Source organism: Macaca mulatta, chromosome X (assembly GCF_049350105.2).
Source record: "Macaca mulatta isolate MMU2019108-1 chromosome X, T2T-MMU8v2.0, whole genome shotgun sequence".
NCBI classification, from domain to species: Eukaryota; Metazoa; Chordata; class Mammalia; order Primates; family Cercopithecidae; genus Macaca; species Macaca mulatta.
Window position 1 is genome coordinate 150,704,334 of NC_133426.1, and position 17,292 is coordinate 150,721,625.

Consider the following 17,292-nt stretch of genomic DNA (forward strand, 5'->3'; position numbering starts at 1 on the left):
ATAATTGTTACCTATGATGCCTAAATATTTTAATGGTGTAGCATATGATAAATAATCATTCTCACAGAAAAGCATAAATATTTAAATTTAATCATATATCACTATCACTCATAATATAAATTTCATCAACTTTTAAAGCAATGTCTAGATCCAATTACTATTTCTAAAGTTATTTAACATTCTACAATGGTGGTACATTTTTTGAGAAACAAAAGAGCAGTACATTTGAAATTAGTTTGGATCTCTCATCAAGTCAAATTATTTTTGATCTATAATAAGCAGGAAATATTTCTATATTTAAACATATGTATACAATATTTAGAAAATAATATTTTAGTATTTAGAAATTAGTTTGGGAATTATTTTTATCTGAAGCTTCTTCATAGAATTGAAAATGTTTTTTTCTCTTTCTAATTATGTTTTATTGAAAGGCAAATTTTGTTGTATATTTCACAAGCAGTTTTTTTCAATTAATACCTTTCTTCCAAAGTTTTATACTATTTTAAATTCTATAATAATATTTTTGCAATTTTTTGGTAACATTATTGATAGTAGGGAATCTTACATACAAAATAACTGAATGTTACAATTCAAAATAATTGTATTTTCTATCAAAGATACAATTTGTTCTTATTTAGAGGATATGTTATATGTTCAAATGTATCTTACACCATATCTAAATTAAGTTTAATTGCTCTAACAGTATTTAGTCAGCATTTGCATTGTACATTTGAACAATATTAAGAAAAAATCTGATATGTGTGTTTTTAAAGATATTCCACTTGGGGACGGATCCATAAATATGATATGTAACTTTTTAATTGTTCCAAAGAATGTCATCACTATCAACACTGTTAAGGCCATTTCTTTGAAGAACAAAATCAAACTATGGCACAAATATGGCTTCTAGATTTTTGACAAAAATTCTGGTTTGCACACCTTTATCTTTGCCATATTTATTAGAACCATTTACATAGACTTCTCCTCAACAATATCTTAAATTATTTCAATACAGATTATTCATATTTTTTGAAAATGTTTTCTAAAATATTCTTACACAAATATTTTAATTATATTAATCAGTCCATTTCTGTCTTTTTTCCAATATACATGAAACAGTATCATGTTATACATGCTTTACATCTAGACATGCATCACTATACAATTTTTATTATTTGAAAAGTAATACTTTATTGAAAAAAAAAGTCCCTCATCTACCATGTGTAAATGTTGCAAATGCCATACTACTTTGTGAGTACCAGCTTGTAAATACAAGGAAAAGCAAGAGAATGAATGCTTGTCACTACTGAAAAATGATATTTCCTAATGAAAGGATTACTACAATCATGCTATTTGAGAGGAGGGACATAAGAAGTTAATTAATTTCCTTTGTTTTTTTTTTTGTTTGTTTGTTTGTTTGTTTTGTTTTTTTACCTAAGTACTTTCACAAATCCTCCCTGAACTCTGCAGGAAAGTCTGTCTCCAATATTGTCAGAGGCATAATCTATGAAATTTGCTGGCATTGATACATAGTTACCTTTTCTTTGAAGAGCAAGACCTTTGAAGAAATGTATCCCTGAAGGCTGAACAGTGTTGATGATATTCAAGGTGCTCATGTGTGCATGATTAAGGTATTATGTCTACTACTACTGGTTGCCAACCAAGAAGAGTGGCAAAATAGTGATGAAATTTGTGACAATGTACCTAATATTTATTTAAACCATGTTTAGGAATGCCATAAGTAATTGAGTTTTATTATTGTAAAATATATAAATCACTTTTGTGAAAAATAATACAATATTCGCTATGATTGAATTAAATTCAAATAGAATTTAAGAGCTGAATACATCATTAGAAACCACTTAGTTCATTCTTTTCATTTTTCCTATTAGAAAGCTCCTTGTAGCAACATGGATGGATTTTGAGGCCATTATCCTAAGTGAACTAATTCAGAAACAGAAAATTAAATACTACATGTTTTCACTTAAAAGTGGGAGCTAAGCAATGGCCACACATGGACATAAAGATGAAAATATTAGACACTGGAGACTCCAAAAGGGGAGAGGGTGGGAGGCTGGGCGAGTGTTGAAAAATTACTTAATGGGTACAATGTTCACTATTTTTGTAGTGAATACACTAGAAGCTCAATCCCCACCGGTATGTCATACAACCATGTAACAAATGTACAAATGTACCAAGTGAATCTAAAATAAAATTAAATTTGAAAAAGTTTGTAAGACGAAAAAAGGAAACTACAGTTTAGAGAAAGAAAATAAGTTGCCCAAAGCATCAGAACTTAAAATCAACAAAACAGGACTCTACTGTTAGTCCTTTGACTTCTACAGTCATTATCAATGTTGATCACTGATACATTAGGCTGGGGAAAGCAAATGGAACCTGTAGGAAAATGCAAGGATTTCTATCAAGTGATAAGAATTAGTACTTGAAGCAAAAGAGATTTCCACAATTTAACTGTTTTATTTTCTCAGTTTTTCTTCATCTAAATGTGTCCTTAATATAATCTGAGGAAGCAATATACCACAGGGATGCATTTTACTAAAATTTCTTAATAAATAAATGACAGCAGACTCTAATGAAACACAAAATAAAGTGAAATCATAAAATAACTCCAAATGCTAAAACATGCTTAGATAAAAAAGGAAACTTAGAGCTGAAATTCTGTATAGAATTTCAATTAAGTTTGACAGCTGTTTTATTACCAGATTTGATACATTGCATTAGAAAATGATAATCCTTTTATCAGCATAAGTTTCCTATAACTTATGGATAAGATAATTCCTTATCTTAGTAAGATCCTCATATAAAAGCTAGAAGTTTTAACAATTTCTTCAATTTTGCAGTGACTTTCAAATAAAATGTTAAGAAGAAATATATTACTAAAACATGGGAAGAATAAGACAACTTAAAATTGATGAATAACCAAATTACATAATAACTGTGGTGGGAGAAGTGTAACTTCTATGTACTCTCATTCTAATTTGAACTCATGTACGGCATCACAAAGGTTTTCCAAGGTAAAAGGTAATTCGTCTGAATAGTTCTAAAAATTCCATTTAACCTCAGTTTCAAGAGAATGCTTAATGAAATAATATCAGCAGCCTAAACTAATGGTTGGATGCAAGTTATTAGCCTACATACACAAGAATTTATAGTTCAGAGAGCAAAACATTGCACCACAATCATAGAGGATTAGAAACAAAAAGATCATTTGCGAGCATAATTTTAAAGAAACAGAATGGGAAAGTCATTTATCCAAGGGCAAAAATAAAAACAGCAATAACACTAAGATTATTAAATTATCAAATGGGGAAAGAAGAGAACTTTAAAAAAAAACAACAACGTAGGGAAGTAGATATTCACACAGCCTCAAAGTAACACCACATATAGTATTTATTACAAAGGAATAAAGTAATATTACAATAGAGAAATACGGCAGACACTATTTTAATCAAGTGACCACACTTAACATTACCAATAATGGGACAAACTGACATGTGGCTTTTGATGGAGTGCAATGGGAAGAACACAGCTTCATTTATGTGGTTTTCTTGCCAAAAATATTTGACCTGGATCTAATAAAATTAAATTCACCAGAAACATTTCTATTTTGGGATGTCCGACATTGACTAACAGAGACTCTAATAATGACAATGTTTGAAATAAAACAAATGGTATTTGTGTGTGAAGGGAATGTTCTAGACCAAAGGAGATAAAAAAATATGACAATCAAATGCAACGTTTGATCTCAGATTAGATTGGGAATTGGAAAAACAAACAAGGAGATGTAAACAATATTATTGGTACATTGGGAAAACTTGACTATATAACATATATTGAATGATAATTCTACCAATTTCAAATTCCTTGGGTATCATAATGGCATTATAGTAATATGCAAAAGTACCATGATACCTGATGATGTGTATAGAGTTGAAGTGAGAGAGAGAGAAAAAAAACCACTTAAATGTGATAAGATGTTAATTAATTAATCTATGTGAAGATTATACAGATGCTCAATGTACTATATTTTCTTACATTTTGTTGATAATTCAGGTATGATACCACAATTGTCAAGTGCACCAAAATCAAATAGGTACTTTATGATATTACCTGAATTATCAACAAAATGTAAGAAAATAAATGAATTACAGGATATCTAGAGATGGCTTTGTAAACCAAAAATAAGATCCTAAGTGCCCAGCTGACTGAATGGATCCCCTCTTGGCTAAGGGGGCACCAGAGAAACCTGAAAACTGAGTTTCTGGCCATGACAGTGTGGGAGGTCAGACACGCCTTGTTATATCCCCTCCATTTTGCAGTTTAGACAAAACTGGCTGGCACTAATGTTAAAATAGAGATACTAAGACTGATAGAACAGACTTTTTTTTTGGCAATAAAATACCAAATTATAAACAGGACCTAAAGCCAGGCCAGGCAAGGGTTAAGTCAGGAACTTCTACACTTAAAGAATAAACTAATGGCCAGAAGGCTTTTGTTTTTCCCTAGCAGCTAAACAACCACTGTCCTTAAAACAAGCAATATTAAAACAGTTAGAAATTATTTAGATCACAGGTTGACCCCCTGTTCCCCCAGTCATGACTACAGCTCCTGACAAGAATATCATTGACCATTGAATGGTTCTGGCTGGTTTACAGAGATTGCGCACTTACGGGCTTTCATGTCCTGCAAATACAGTTTAACTCATGGGGCCTAATTATAACACATTCAAATATTAAGTCTTCACTATAAGATGAACATGAATTGTATGTTACATGCATGTTTGTTCAATATGCATTGGTCAGGAACAACTTCATGAATACTCATAGTTCCTCCTGTAATCTGTTGAATATTTATGTTTAACAAACTTGTTAGCATAAAGCACCTACCCCAACTCCTCTTCCTTGAATGCGCTTGTCTCTGTTCTTGGCTGGAAGCGTGCTTCCCAGACTGTGGGAAGTCTACCTTGCACCTTTATAAGAAATAAAGTCTCATTTCTCCTCTTGTTTTCTAAATTTATATATTATATTTAAGTTAACATTGTTAAAGACTCAGCAATATTCTGTAATTCACTTTTGAACATACAATATTTTACATAAAATCTTAATTGTAATATGTTGTTAAAATTGCTTCTAATTGAGTAGTGTATACTAGGTCTTATACAAGTTTACATATCTTCTTCAGATTTCTCTGGTAACCCATGGTAGTTCTAGTTTTTGCCTGCACACTACACTAGGATCCAAAAACTCCAAGAGAAGGATATTTTACATATTGCACCATGAGGATGACGAAAACAACCACCATAACTATGACCCTCAAAACAAAAAAGCCCTGTTCCTGACATTATGCATTGAAATCATCAAAATATGTCTACACTCCTAGTTCAGACTTTCATATGTCAGTTAACGAATTCACATTTAAAACCAGAGCATGGTGGTGTCACCATTCAGCCAGCAATTCAACTTGTTATGTAACCATCTCTGCCTACGCTTCAATGTTTTTGGAATTAAAAAAATAGTCAAGTATATTCTTATTCCATTAAAAAAGCAAAAATGTAAAAATAAAAAAAGTTTACTACTACTAAGAAACCTACAAAAATACATTTAGATAGAAGGAATAAGTTTTAGTGTTCAATAGCACAATAAGGTAACAGCGGTTAATAATAATTTATTACATATTTCAAAATACCTAGAAGAGAAATTTTGGAATGTTTCCAATACAAAAGAAATGATACATATTTGAGGTGATGGATATCCTAATTACCATGAGTTAATAATCACACATTGTATGAATGTAACAACATATCACATTTACCCATCAATATCTATAATTTAATGTATCAGTAAAAAGTAAACTAAGAAAATTTGTTCAATGCATGTCAAATAAACACCTGAAAACCTACAACAAAAATAATCCAAATTTCTTATTTAATAAAATTGATGTAATAAGATAATCAGATCTGCTGAAATATATGATTCTGCCGTTATACTTGCTTATTATATTAATCTGAGAAAAAATAAATGCTTTTATGAAAATTAAAAGAACTAAAAGTATATATCATATATAAATATGAAATTCAAAACTATAAAGATGCTAGACAAAAACATGGGAGAAACTCTGTGTGATACTGGGTTGGGTGAGAAATGTTTAGGTACAAACCAAAAGCATGATTTATGAAAGAAAAGTTAGGTGAGTTGGATTTTATTAACATGTAAAAAATTATCTGTGTAAAAGATACTATTAAGAAAATTAAAAGACAAGTCAACAAACTGGAAGGAAATATTTGCAAAACATATATTTTATAATAAACTTATATCTAAAATCTATTTTAAAAACCTCTTAAGATACAGGGGAATAATGCAACCAAGATGGCAGACTAGGAGATACCAGCTTTCATCTTTCCACAAATGCAAACAAACAAACAAACAACCACAACAAAAAACACAAATATAGACAGCTATCCTAAAACCAAATAGTGCTGGAAAGATTCAAGGATTCATTTACGAATCCATAGAAACAAAGTATATCAAATAAAAGCAAACTGGAGAAACATAAACACAGAAAGGATAGCTAGTGAGATCAGCAAACCTGAGATGTCAGGAAAAGGCTAGGAACAATAAAGAAAGGCAGAGGCTACTGGTGTAAGTCACGTGGTGGAGAACCACTATGGTCTTCAGTAGTCTGCTCCACAGAGAACACCAGCATCTTTTGCCACTGATGTAACCTACAACTTGTCCCTCTGGGGAATGCTAGAGAGGGAGATGTGACTGCACACCCTACCACAAGAAGAAGTTGCAGTTGTACTGCTTCAGAACCAAAACTACTACCTCTCCTAAACCCATGCATGCTTCTAATACCCAAGCCACAGCTTCCCTGCAACTGTCTACACTCTAGACAATGGATCTGTGATTGTACTGCACCTGCTCACACTTCAGACATTAAAGCCATTGCCATAGTAAGCTAGCTCTCACTCTAGGCCCAGTAGACAAGGACTCTCTGCACATGTGTGCACTCTGGGCACCAGCTCAGCCACCATCGAGAGCTACACCCTGCCCCCCAACCCCAGAGACATGATGAAGCTCTGAGCATGCCTGTGCTTCATCTTTTGGTCTCAGGCTGCTTCCTAAGCACTCACGTGTGGCACACTATTAGTAATGCAGTAGAAGGTGTCCATGTGTCCTAGGCTCTTATGCCATTATAACCCTGCACCCCACAGCCATAATCGCTCCACATGGGCTTATGCTTCAAGCTTTTACTCCATGCCCACCTCATGGATGCCACTTATCGGCCATCTGTGCCACCACCACTGTTAGCAGGACAGTAAGCCGGAATCAATGCCAAGAGTAAAAGAGGAATCTCCACATCCACAACTTCCCGGGTGAAAAAAGAAAAAGATCAGGAGGCACATAGCAGTCATCACTAACAAAGACCCTAACAGCCCTCATTGCCACTGTAGACATCCACAGTGTTTGTTGCTGAGGATCCCTGTAACCATCAACACTGACCTCAATTGACACATCTGCATGGAGACTACATAGCTGTTTCCTTACTAGTGCCAGAACTATTCCACACCACCCAGCCAGCACTCTCACACCTCCTAATAGGTAAAGTTATTTCCCCATGAAACCGGACTGTAAGGTACGAAAGAGGTGATTGCTCCACCAAATATGCAGACATAAGACAACAAAAAACACAGACACACACAAAGCAAGAAAAATGTTGACACTAGAAAAGCAACATAATTTTCCAGTAACAGACCCAAAAGGAAAGGAGATAGAGAGTATTTGACCAAATTCAGAATAATTGTTTTAAGGAGGCTCGGAAAACTTCAAGAAAATATGGATAGATAATTCAGTTAAATCAGGAAAACTACAAACAGACAAAATGTAAAATTTAGCAGGATTGAAATACATACACGCACACACACAACCCCCCACCCAGAAATGTGGAGCTGAAAGCTACATGAATTAAAAATGCAATGGAAACTATCAACAGCAGACATGATCAGGCAGAAAAAATAATCTGTGAACTAAATGACAAGTTATTTAAAATAGAGTGTCAAAGGAGAAAAAATGGAAAAGAATGAAAAGGATTGGACAAAAACTATGGAATTTATTGGATGTCATTAACAGCTAATATTTGTATTATAGGGGTTCAAAGGTAGAAGAAAAAGGAAACAAGCTTATTTAAAAATATAATAGCTAAAAATTTCCCAAATCTGGACAAAGTATAAACATTCTGGTACAGGAAGGTAAAGACTTTCAATCAGATTAAATGTAAAGAAGACTACACCAAGAGGTATTATAATCAAGCTGCCCAAAATAAAAGATAGAAGATTCTTACAGAAGCAAGAGAAAAGAAACAGATTACATATAAGGGAATTATAATAAGGCTATCAGTGAATTTCTCAGAAAAAAAAAAAAAAGATTATAGGACAGCAGAAAGTAGGCTAATATCTTCAAAGTGCTGAAGTAAAAAAAGAACTACAAAAATACAAAAATAAACCTGCCAACAAAATGTAATTTACAGGCAAATGGTCCTTCAGAAATTAAACAGAGAAAAACGTTCATGGACAAATAAAAGGTGAAGGAGGTCATCACCACTAGACGTGCCTTACAAGAAATGATAAGGGAGTTCAACAAGCTGGAACAAAAAAATGCTAATTAATAATGCAAAGACATATGAAAGCATAAAACTCACTGGTACATAGTAAAATGCAGAACAGAATACACTAATACTATAATATTGGTGTATAAATAACATATATTTTAAAGAAGGTTAAAAGGCAAAGCTATCAAAATAGTAAACATAAAAATTATTTTATTCATTTTTATTTTTTATGTTTTTTATTTTTAATTTTTGTGGGCATATAGTAGGTGTATACACTTATGGGGTACATAAAATGTTTTGATAAGGGCATGCAATGGATACGATCACATCATGAAAAATGGGGTATCCATCACCTAAGCATTTAATGTTTCCAGGTGTTAAAAATAAAAATATGCTTTTAACTATTTCAGAATGTACACATATTATTGACTATTGTCACCATGTTGTGCTATCAAAAAGTAGTTATTTATTCTAACAGTGATTTTTGGAACCATTAACCATCCCCACCTCCTTTCTCAGCCACTCACTACCCCTGCCCAGTGTGTAGTAACCATCCTTCAACTTTCTATGTCCATTAGTTCAATTGTTTTGATTTTTAGATCCCACAAATAAGTGAGAACATGCAATGTTTTTCTTCCTGTTCCTGGCTTATTTCACTTTACCGTAATGATCTCCAGTTCAATCTACGTTGCTAAAAATGATAGAATCACATTCTTTTCATGGTGGAATAGCACTCCGTTGTGTACAAATACCATATTTTCTTTATTCATTCAGCTGTTGATGGACACTTAGGTTGCTTCCAAATCTTGGCTATTGTGAAGAGTGCTGCAACAAATATGGGAGTGCAGATATCTACTCAATGTAATATTTTCCTTTATTTTGGGGATATACACAGCAATGGGATTGCTGGGTCAGAGGGTAGCTCTGTTTTTCATTTTTTGAGGAACCTCCAAACTGTTCTCCAAGTGGATGTACTAATTTACATTCCCATCAACAGATTACAAGGGTTCTCTTTTCTCCACATCCTCAATAGCATTTGTTATTGCCTGTTGAAATTAAGCCACTTTGACTGGAGTGAGATGATATCTCATTGTAGTTTTGATTTGCATTTCACTGATGATCAATGATATTAAGCACCTATTTATATGCCTGTTTACCATGTGTATGTCTTCTTTGGAGAAATGTCTATTCACATTATTTGTCCAGTTTTTGATCAGATTATTAGATGATTTCCTATATATTTTTTCCTTATATATTCTGGTAATTAATACATTGTCAGATGGGTAGTGAGATCGTTTGGCTGTGTCCCCACCCAAATCTCATCTTGAATTTTAGCTCCCATAATCCCCATGTATCATGGGAGGGACCTGGTGGGAGGTAATAGAATCATGGGGGCGTGTTTTTTTCCCACGCTGTTCTCATGGTAGTGAATAAGTCTCAAAAGATCTGATGGTTTTATAAAGGCTAGTTTCCATGCACACTCTCTCTTGCCTGCCACCATGTAAGACATGCCTTTGCTCTTCCTTCGCCTTCTGCCATGATTGTGATGCCTCCCCAACGATGTGAAACTGTGGGTGCATTAAACCTTGTTTTTTAAATTTTTTTAATAAATCACCCAGGCTTGGATATTCTTTTCATAGCAGTATGAAAATGGACTAATACATGTAGCTTGCTAATTTTCTCCCATTCTGTGGGTTGTTCCTTGCTCCTCAGCTTGTAGAAGGCCCATTGTGGGACTTCAACTTGTGATCGTGTGAGTCAACACTCCTTAATAAATTCCGCTTCATATATACATCTATCTTATTAGTTCTGTCCCTCTAGAGAATGCTAATACAGTCCCTGATGCCTTCTTTAGTTAATTTGGTAAGCTCATGGTTTCCTGAAATGTCTTGATAGTTGTAGATGTTCATCTGTGTCCGGACATAGAAGAGTTAGGTATTTATTGTAGTTGTTACTCTCAGGGCTTGTTTGTACTTGTCCTTCTTGGGAAGGCTTTCCATATCTTTGAAAGGACATGGGTGATGTGCTGTAAGCTGTATTCACCTTAGGGGAACCCAAAGCCCAGTATCACTGTGGTTCTTGAAGTTTGTACAGTTAACATCTTGTTGGTCCTTTGAGGACTGTGGGTTCCCCTGTGGCCCAAAGCAGGTCCATAAATGCCAACAAAGTGCCAAATTCTGGAATCAGGTACTCCAAGAGCCTGCTTAATGTTCTATCCCTACATTGCCGAGCTGGTAAATGAAGTCAGCAAGCCTAAGAGGCCCACCCAAGGCCCTCTTTATATTATACACGTATTGCTGCTTGTTATGCAGGGCCTGAGGACTCTTCACTTAGCAGGTGATAAATCCTGCAACATCTGTTTTTGTTTTTCTATCAAAGAAGCAAGTTCATTTCTGACCCGGGGTGTGTCAAAAAATGTCCTCCAGGGACTAGGTCTTGGAAAGTGTGTCTTTGGCTTTAACTGGTGCCCTATCCTCCTTTACCTGAGCTGATATCCGAAATGCAAGACCACGATGTAGCCACTCTTCCCTCTCCTCCCTTCACGCAGAAGGAAGGGGTTTCTTTTGGAACTACGAGCTTTGTAGCCTTGGGTTGGGGTAGGGGTAATGTCAGCACCCCTTTAGCCACCCTGGCTAGTGTCTCAGTAGGTTGTGTTTCCCTTAAGTCTCTGGGCCATATTCAGCACTAGTTCTCCTGTAAACATTGCAGTTCTTGTGACCTAGACTGCGTTTCATATTTTTAGGACCTCAGGGCACTTTAGCCCTTGGTAGTGAGTCTTGCATGAACTCAAGTTCTGGCCACTGGGATTGATACTTTCCCTCTGGTTAGGATTGACTTAAACTCTCCCTCTTTGGGCTGATGTCTGCTAAGTTTGGTCTGGTTTTCCTTTGCTGTAACAGGACAGCATTGAGTTCAGTGCCTCAAAATTGCTGCACTCTCACTCTGCCAGCACACAGTAATGCTCTTCGCAGCATGCTGCACTGCTGAGGCTGAAGGAAGAGTGGTGTGGTGTCAGTGATTCAAGACTGTTGTGCCTACCTCTTCAGTACCACTTCTTTCAGCAATATAAAGTGAAAACCAGATATTTTAAGTGCTCACCTGATTTTGAGTTCTTAGGAAGGTGCTTATTTCTTGTGCAGACAGTTGTTAAATTGGGTTCCTTGCAGGACGAATGATCAGTGGAACCATCTATTCCACCATCTTACAAAAACTCCTCTGCTTAAAATAATAACTACAATCATGTTAAGGAATACTCATAATATAGAATGATATAAGTTATGACATTTCAAAGAATATATGTGTAGGGGTGGACATAGAATGATATAATTTATTTAGAAAATGGAAATTAAGTTGTTATTAGCTTAAAATGCCTATTACAACTCCAAAATGTTTTATGGAATCCTCATGTTGACCAGAAAGCAAAAAAAAAAAAAAAAAAAAAAAAGGAGATCTACAGAAGAATAAAATTAGGAATCAAAGCATACTACTAAAGAAAATCACTTAACTACAAAGAAAGACAGCAAGAGAGGAAGAAAGGAACAAATGATCCACATAACAACTATAAAAATGTTAACAGAATAACAGAAGTAAGTCTATACCTATCAATGATTATCTTTAATATGAATGAATTAATTATCCAAACAAATATGTAGTGTTTAAATTAATAAAACACTACTTAATTGTATGCTACTCATGAGAGACTCACTTCACGGTGAAGACACATACACATTTAAAAAAATGTGAATGTGAAAAATACATTTCATGCAAATGGAAATCAAAAGAGAACAGAGTTAGCTATACTTATGTAAGACAAAATGGACATTAAGTCAAAAGCTATACAAAGTGAAAAAGAAGGAAATTAAATAATCATGAAGGAACCAATTAATCAAGAAGATAAACTGATTGTAAATATATATGCACCCAATATCAGAGCACTTAAATATGTAAACCAAATATTAGTATATCTGAAGGGAGAGATAGACTGCAATATAATAATAATAGAATCTATTGATACTCAACTTTCAACAATGGCCAGATCATCAAGGCAGAAAATCAATAAGAAAGCATTGAACTTGAACTATAGAGTAAATAAACATAACAGACATATAGAACAGCCCTTTCCACAGCACTAGAATACACACTCTTCTCAAGAAAACATGAAACATTCTCCGGGATAGATCATATGTTAGGCCACACAACATGTCTTAACAAATTTAATAAGACTAAAGTCATATGAAATATTTTTTTCTGACCACAATGGTACAAAGCTAGAAATCAATAACTGAAGGAATTTTGGAAAATTAAAAAATATGTGGCAATTAATATACTCCTGTACAATAAATGAGTCAAAGATGAAATTAAAATAACATATTGAGAAAAATGAAAAGGGAAAAAGAACATATCAAAATTTAAGGTATGCAGGAAAACCATTCCTGAGAGGGATGCTTATAGCAATAAATGCCTATGTCAGAAAAGAAGAAAGATCTCAAAAATACTAATGTTACATCTCAAGGAACTAGAAAAGGTAAAACCAACTAAGCAAAAGTTAGTAGAAGGAAGAAAACAGTAAAGGTCAATGCAGAAATAAAGAAAATAGAGACCAGAAAAACAATAGAAAAGATCAATGGAACAGAGTTCTTTTTTTGAAAAGATACACATAACTGACAAATCTTTAGCTAGACTAAGAAAGAAGAAGATGCAAGTAAATAAAATCAGAACTGAAAGAGAAAACATTACAATTGATACTACATAAATACAAAATATAATTACTATGAATGATTATACACCAAAAAATTGTGTAACCAAGATGAAATGGACAAATTCCTGGACACATACAACCTACCCAGAGTGACTTACGATGAAATAGAAAATGTGAATAAACCAATAATAAGCAAAGAGATTGAATCAGTAATAAAATGTCTCTCATCAAAGAAAAGCCCAGGACCTGATAGTTTCACTGCTTAATTCTACAAAAGCTTTAAAAAAGAATGAATATTAATCGTTCTCAAACACTTCCAGAAAATTGAAGAGGAGTAAACAGTTCCAAATTCATGTTACAAGGCCCGAAATACCCCAAGACCAAAGCCAGAAAATAATACTACAAAAAAAAAAAAAAAAAAGAAAATTATAGGCCAATTTTTGTGATGTTAATAGATCCAAAAATTCTCAACAAAACACCTAGCTACCAAATTCAACAGTACATTAAAAAGCTCATTACTATGATTGAGTGAGATTTATCAAAGGGATGCAAGGATGGTTGAACATACATAAATCAATAAATATAACACAGCAATATAACAAAATGAAGTATGATCTGCATCTCAATAAATGCAGAAAGAATATGTTCTAAAATTTAATATTCATTCATGGTTAAAAAAGAACTCTCAACAAATTATGCATAGGATAAATATACCTCACAGCCTCGGCACAACAGAGGAACTAATTAACAGAGTGAAGAGACAACATATGGATTGGGAAAAATATCTGCAAACAATACATCTGATAAAAGGTTAATATAGAAACTACAAAGGTAACTAAAATTAGTAGCAAGAAAATTAATAGCCTGATTAAAATATGAACAAAGGAACCAAATGGCGTGGTGGTTCACACCTGTAATCCCAGCACTTTGGGAGGCCCGGGCAGATGGATCACCTGAGGTCCAGACCAGCCTGGCCAACAGGGCAAAACCCCCTCTCTACTAAAAATTCAAAAAAAAAGTAGCCAGGCACGGTGGGCACCTGTAGTACCAGCTACTCTGGAGGCAGGAGAATCACTTGAATCAGGGAGATGGAGGTTGCAGTGAGCCCAGATCATTCATGCCACTGCACTCCAGCCTGGGCGACAGAGTGAAACTCGGTCTCAAAAAAAAAAAAAAAAAAAAAAAGACATACGAATGGCCACCAAGTATATGAAAAACTGCAAATTAAAACCACAATGAGATCATTACATCATGCCTATTAAAATTGTTTTTATAATAAAAGATGAAAGTTAACAAGTTTTGGTGGTGAGGATGTGGAGAAAAGGTAACACTTATACACTGTTATTATAAATATACATTAATACAAATATTAGGAAAAACAGCATGGAGATCTCTTTAAAAACCAAAAACAGAGCCACCACGTGACCCAGCAAACTTATTTCTGTGTATATATTCAAAGGATTTGAAGTTAATGTGTAGAAGAGACATATGTACTTCCAGGTTCATTGTAGCATTATTTACAATACTCAAGACAGAGAATTAACCTTAGTGCCTGTGAAAGGAAATTAAATCTCGGCACCCCAAACTCATTAAGCCAAAGGGAAAAGTCAAGCTGGGAACTGGGACACACAAACCTGCCTTCCCCTTTTGGTTTTTAAATAAGATGGCTACAAGATGAAAAGCTACATGTCACCCCTATTTTTGCCCATAAGGACATTCCTAGTGAGCTGCAAGATCTTTTAAGGTGCTTCTGTTAAAATTTCACCATGGCAATGTAAATTGATAACTTACCTTTATAGGTGCAGTCACCCATGTCCCACCAGACACAAATGCATATCTGATTTTTCCCCTGCCCCATTTTGTCTGTGTTATCTTATGTAAAATGTGGATTCCCTGCATTTTTCCTCTGCCACATTTGTCTATGTCATCTCGTGTAAAAGAAACAGATTCACTGAACCAAAGGCATTAATGACTATTTTTCCCTACCCGCCTCTTACATGAAAATTGTGTACTTCTCAATATCTCACCCTTTCCCCTTTAAATTTGGAGCCCTCAAAATCATCTTTGTAGAAAGGCATAGACCTGTCTCTCGGACACAAGTCCTTAAGTTTGGCAAAGAAATCTCCATCAATGACTGAATAACAGTGAAAATGTCACATATAATATATATATATATATATATATATATATATATGTATATATATAAAAACAAAAATTGGTATTATTCAGCCTTTATCAAGAAATAAATCCTTTCATTTATGACAACATGAATGAATCTGGAAGTCATTGTGCTAAGTGAAATAAGGCAAAAAAAATACAAATATTGCATAATTTTATTTATATGTGGCATCCAAAAAAAGACAAACTCACAAAATCATAGAGTCACTTAGTGGTTACCAGACTCTGGAGCTGGGGTAGGGAGGATTGGAATATGTTGGTCAAAGGGTACAAAGTTTCAGTTAGGCAGAAGGAATAAGTTCTTAAGGTCTATTTCACAGTAAGGTGATAATAGTTAATAATAATGTGTTGTATATGATTTCAAAATTGCTGAGAGTAAATTTCAAATGTTTTTACCACAAAAAATGATAAATATGTGAAATGACAGATATGTTAATTAGCTTGATTTAATCATTCCAAATATATACTTAAAGCATTACATTGTACTTCATGTTTATGTACAATTATTATTTGTCATTTAAACATAAAATTAAAACATCATACAGTAAATAAAAAAGAGGAAAAAAATTCTTAAAACTCTGCAATAAGATACCTAATTTTTAAAAGGACAAAAAAATCTTAACGGAGACCTCACCAAAGAAGATACATAGATAGCAAATAAGCATCTACAAAGATGCTCAACATCATTTTTCATTAAAGAAATGCAAATTAAAACAACATGAAATACCAGTACCCACCTAAGAGAATGACTAAACTTTGTAAAATAATAAAAATGGTAATAGCAATTCCTGTAGAGCGTGGGGAGCAGCAACAGCTCCCGTTTACTGATTAGGAAAATTCAAACTGGCACAGGTACTTTGGAAGACAACTTGACACATTTTTAAAAGCTAAATGTAGCCTTATCATACAATACATCATTTGCACTCCTTAATATTTACCCAAATGAATTAAAAATTTACGTCCACAGAAAAACCTGCACTCAATGTTTATAGCAGCTTTATTTATAATCAGTATAACTGAAATCAACAAAGGTGTTCTTCAATAGGTGTATGGATAAACAGACTGTAGTATAACCATACAATTAAATAGTGTTCAGCAAGAAATGAATGACCTATCAAGTCAGGAAAACAAATGGATGAATATTGTATCCACTTTTCTGTGTGAAATAGGCCAGTCTAGAAAAGCTACATACTGTATGATTCCATCTATGTAACATTGTAAAAAAGTTAAGAATACTGACAGGGTAAACAGATCATGGTTGTCAAGGGTACGCGGTGAGGAGCTTGAGTAGGTGAAGCACAAGGAATTATCTTTAACAGAAGTAAAATTATTTTTGTGTCATGCAGTAATGATGGTTACAAAATACTGCATTTGTAAAAATTCTGAAAACTTAACAGCACATAGTGAACCATAATGTATGCAAATTTTCAAAAATTATTTAAGAGATTAGAGGATCCCACACAGACTCTGACAAGAGAAGCTAACTGTATTATAAATGTCTGAAACATGCTCAAAATGAGGGTGAGAGGAAAAGGTGAAATTTGAAAATAGAGGCAACTACACTTGCAACTACATTCACTGACTAAGCAACTTCGAAAAAGAATGGAGTCCATAAGACAAAAAGAACTGGAGGGAAACTATAGAAACACTGTATTTTACCAACAAAATTGTTTCCTAACAGGTTATGAGTTAACAATTCTTATAACACTATGTATGCATTAAACAATTTATTAAATGCATAGTGGATGATTGGAAGCCAGGTTTCTAACTGTTGGAATTAGAGTTTA